The following is a 5,000-nucleotide window of genomic DNA, read 5'->3' on the forward strand; positions in this document are numbered from 1 at the left end:
CATGAAATTCTTGGTGCACGAAAGTTTTGAGTTCGGAGGGTTTTGCACATGGCCAAGTTGGTCGGTGCACCGCGGCATAGCTAGAAGGCTTGGTGGGAGTTTTGTGAAAAAATGAAATTCGTGGTTTTTGAGGTGTGAGGGTTGGAATGGCCTCCAAATGTCCCCAAATGAATACCATGAAATTCTTGGTGCACGAAAGTTTTGAGTTCGGAGGGTTTTGCACATGGCCAAGTTGGTCGGTGCACCGCGGCATAGCTAGATGGCTTGTGTGGAGTTTTGTGAAAAAATGAAATTCGTGGTTTTTGAGGTGTGAGGGTTGGAATGGCCTCCAAATGTCCCCAAATGAATACCATGAAATTCTTGGTGCACGAAAGTTTTGAGTTCGGAGGGTTTTGCACATGGCCAAGTTGGTCGGTGCACCGCGGTAGATGGCTTGTGTGGAGTTTTGTGAAAAAATGAAATTCGTGGTTTTTGAGATGTGAGGGTTGGAATGGCCTCCAAATGTCCCCAAATGAATACCATGAAATTCTTGGTGCACGAAAGTTTTGAGTTCGGAGGGTTTTGCACATGGCCAAGTTGGTCGGTGCACCGCGGCATAGCTAGATGGCTTGTGTGGAGTTTTGTGAAAAAATGAAATTCGTGGTTTTTGAGGTGTGAGGGTTGGAATGGCCTCCAAATGCCCCCAAATGAATACCATGAAATTCTTGGTGCACGAAAGTTTTGAGTTCGGAGGGTTTTGCACATGGCCAAGTTGGTCGGTGCACCGCGGCATAGCTAAATGGCTTGGTGGGGAGATTTGTGAAAAAATGAAATTCGTGGTTTTTGAGGTGTGAGGGTTGGAATGGCCTCCAAATGCCCCCAAATGAATATCATGAAATTCTTGGTGCACGAAAGTTGAGTTCGGAGGGTTTTGCACATGGCCAAGTTGGTCGGTGCACCGCGGCATAGCTAGATGGCTTGTGTGGAGTTTTGTGAAAAAATGAAATTCGTGGTTTTTGAGGTGTGAGGGTTGGAATGGCCTCCAAATGCCCCCAAATGAATACCATGAAATTCTTGGTGCACGAAAGTTTTGAGTTCGGAGGGTTTTGCACATGGCCAAGTTGGTCGGTGCACCGCGGCATAGCTAGAAGGCTTGGTGGGAGTTTTGTGAAAAAATGAAATTCGTGGTTTTTGAGGTGTGAGGGTTGGAATGGCCTCCAAATGTCCCCAAATGAATACCATGAAATTCTTGGTGCACGAAAGTTTTGAGTTCGGAGGGTTTTGCACATGGCCAAGTTGGTCGGTGCACCGCGGCATAGCTAGATGGCTTGTGTGGAGTTTTGTGAAAAAATGAAATTCGTGGTTTTTGAGGTGTGAGGGTTGGAATGGCCTCCAAATGCCCCCAAATGAATACCATGAAATTCTTGGTGCACGAAAGTTTTGAGTTCGGAGGGTTTTGCACATGGGCAAGGTTGTCGGTGCACCACGGCATAGCTAAATGGCTTGGTGGGGAGTTTTGTGAAAAAATGAAATTCGTGGTTTTTGAGATGTGAGGGTTGGAAAGGCCTCCAAATGCCCCCAAATGAATACCATGAAATTCTTGGTGCACGAAAGTTTTGAGTTCGGAGGGTTTTGCACATGGCCAAGGTTGGCGGTGCACCACGACATAGCTAAATGGCTTGGTGGGGAGATTTGTGAAAAAATGAAATTCGTGGTTTTTGAGGTGTGAGGGTTGGAATGGCCTCCAAATGCCCCCAAATGAATATCATGAAATTCTTGGTGCACGAAAGTTTTGAGTTCGGAGGGTTTTGCACATGGCCAAGTTGGTCGGTGCACCGCGGCATAGCTAGATGGCTGGTGTGGAGTTTTGTGAAAAAATGAAATTCGTGGTTTTTGAGGTGTGAGGGTTGGAATGGCCTCCAAATGCCCCCAAATGAATACCATGAAATTCTTGGTGCACGAAAGTTTTGAGTTCGGAGGGTTTTGCACATGGCCAAGTTGGTCGGTGCACCGCGGCATAGCTAGAAGGCTTGGTGGGAGTTTTGTGAAAAAATGAAATTCGTGGTTTTTGAGGTGTGAGGGTTGGAATGGCCTCCAAATGTCCCCAAATGAATACCATGAAATTCTTGGTGCACGAAAGTTTTGAGTTCGGAGGGTTTTGCACATGGCCAAGTTGGTCGGTGCACCGCGGCATAGCTAGATGGCTTGTGTGGAGTTTTGTGAAAAAATGAAATTCGTGGTTTTTGAGGTGTGAGGGTTGGAATGGCCTCCAAATGTCCCCAAATGAATACCATGAAATTCTTGGTGCACGAAAGTTTTGAGTTCGGAGGGTTTTGCACATGGCCAAGTTGGTCGGTGCACCGCGGTAGATGGCTTGTGTGGAGTTTTGTGAGAAAATGAAATTCGTGGTTTTTGAGATGTGAGGGTTGGAATGGCCTCCAAATGTCCCCAAATGAATACCATGAAATTCTTGGTGCACGAAAGTTTTGAGTTCGGAGGGTTTTGCACATGGCCAAGTTGGTCGGTGCACCGCGGCATAGCTAGATGGCTTGTGTGGAGTTTTGTGAAAAAATGAAATTCGTGGTTTTTGAGATGTGAGGGTTGGAATGGCCTCCAAATGTCCCCAAATGAATACCATGAAATTCTTGGTGCACGAAAGTTTTGAGTTCGGAGGGTTTTGCACATGGCCAAGTTGGTCGGTGCACCGCGGCATAGCTAGATGGCTTGTGTGGAGTTTTGTGAAAAAATGAAATTCGTGGTTTTTGAGATGTGAGGGTTGGAAAGGCCTCCAAATGTCCCCAAATGAGTACCATGAAATTCTTGGTGCACAAAAGTTTTGAGTTCGGAGGGTTTTGCACATGGCCAAGTTGGTCGGTGCACCGCGGCATAGCTAGATGGCTTGGTGGGAGTTTTGTGAAAAAATGAAATTCGTGGTTTTTGAGATGTGAGGGTTGGAATGGCCTCCAAATGTCCCCAAATGAATACCATGAAATTCTTGGTGCACGAAAGTTTTGAGTTCGGAGGGTTTTGCACATGGCCAAGTTGGTCGGTGCACCGCGGCATAGCTAGATGGCTTGTGTGGAGTTTTGTGAAAAAATGAAATTCGTGGTTTTTGAGGTGTGAGGGTTGGAATGGCCTCCAAATGCCCCCAAATGAATACCATGAAATTCTTGGTGCACGAAAGTTTTGAGTTCGGAGGGTTTTGCACATGGCCAAGTTGGTCGGTGCACCGCGGCATAGCTAGATGGCTTGTGTGGAGTTTTGTGAAAAAATGAAATTCGTGGTTTTTGAGATGTGAGGGTTGGAAAGGCCTCCAAATGTCCCCAAATGAGTACCATGAAATTCTTGGTGCACAAAAGTTTTGAGTTCGGAGGGTTTTGCACATGGCCAAGGTTGGCGGTGCACCGCGGCATAGCTAAATGGCTTGGTGGGGAGTTTTGTGAAAAAATGAAATTCGTGGTTTTTGAGATGTGAGGGTTGGAATGGCCTCCAAATGCCCCCAAATGAGTACCATGAAATTCTTGGTGCACAAAAGTTTTGAGTTCGGAGGGTTTTGCACATGGCCAAGGTTGGCGGTGCACCGCGGCATAGCTAAATGGCTTGGTGGGGAGTTTTGTGAAAAAATGAAATTCGTGGTTTTTGAGATGTGAGGGTTGGAATGGCCTCCAAATGCCCCCAAATGAATACCATGAAATTCTTGGTGCACGAAAGTTTTGAGTTCGGAGGGTTTTGCACATGGCCAAGGTTGGCGGTGCACCACGGCATAGCTAGATGGCTTGGTGGGGAGATTTGTGAAAAAATGAAATTCGTGGTTTTTGAGATGTGAGGGTTGGAAAGGCCTCCAAATGCCCCCAAATGAGTACTGTAAAAGTGTTGGTGCACAAAAGTTTTGAATTGGATGCATTTTGCACTTGGCCAAGTTGGTCGGTGCACCGCGACTAGATAGGTTGGTGCCAAAATTTGTCAAATTTAAGACCTTGGCCAAACTGAATGAAATTTTGTGGGGAGGTTCCTGATATTGTTTAGTGGTGGACTGGAAAAAATGAGGTCGAAATTCGAAGTCTACATGTGCTTTTCTATTTTTCCCGATTTTACACATACCCGGTAAGTAAAAAAAATAAAAAAAATAGTTCCCCTTCGAGAAAAATTATGAAATTTGGTGAGCAAGGAGATACCATTATTCTACGAATTACTGCAAAAAATCGCATCAAAATTCGAAGTATAGCCCGAGATATGGACTTATGTCTGCTCAAAAAAAGTGTATCTACTTGTACAATTTTGCCTTTTGCATATTAACCTCTTATAGGGGGGGAGTGCTCCTTGAGCCGGCCAGCTCCACACTGGCAGGTTTTAAAGGGAGCTTGATGAGGCCTCCCCCCTCACGTGGTGCGTGCGTTAGCATGTTTATCATGGCACAACTAGCCTCGTCATAGTTGTTGAGCTTTATTAATACCAACACACGGTCGTCACTGATCGTTGGTTAGCTCGGCAGCTAGTCCCTCGGATATTGTGGAAAGTTATTTTCATGCCTAGCGATGCTTGACCCTGCGTCACTTGATGTTTCCATTTGCTTGCTTGCCCATGGTAGGTGGGGGGTGGACCGTCTTGTGGTGTGGTGTCTTGCGAACGTGAGGGTGTGTGAGTTGTAATCGAGATGCACTTGCTGGCTGGCTCCATGCCTTGCGTATCGAACGGTCAAGCATGCATCTCTTCCATTTTCACCCGTTGCCTTGGGTGATATTGGTTGATCAGTCCCTGTGTTGCCTACCCACTAGACGGTACTTCTGTGGTTGCTTCGAATTCTATCTTTCCATCACGAAGAGGTGTTGGAGGATCCTAATGTCACGCACGTGTTCCATCTAGTGAAACATCTCAGTGATGCACGTGTTGTGGCTAGTTCTTTTGGATGCGGTGCATTATATGAACTCGGGTTTACTTTAGCGACCCAGTCAACATAATTCGGTTGTGTCCCTTGATTGAGACGTTGTCCTTGAACTTGTTGTGAACAATATCGTTCTTCC

This window comes from Vigna unguiculata, unplaced genomic scaffold (genome assembly GCF_037176805.1).
Source record: "Vigna unguiculata cultivar grain cowpea cultivar isolate G323 ecotype 2 unplaced genomic scaffold, ASM3717680v1 ptg000010l_ERROPOS18658307+, whole genome shotgun sequence".
Classification (NCBI taxonomy): domain Eukaryota; kingdom Viridiplantae; phylum Streptophyta; class Magnoliopsida; order Fabales; family Fabaceae; genus Vigna; species Vigna unguiculata.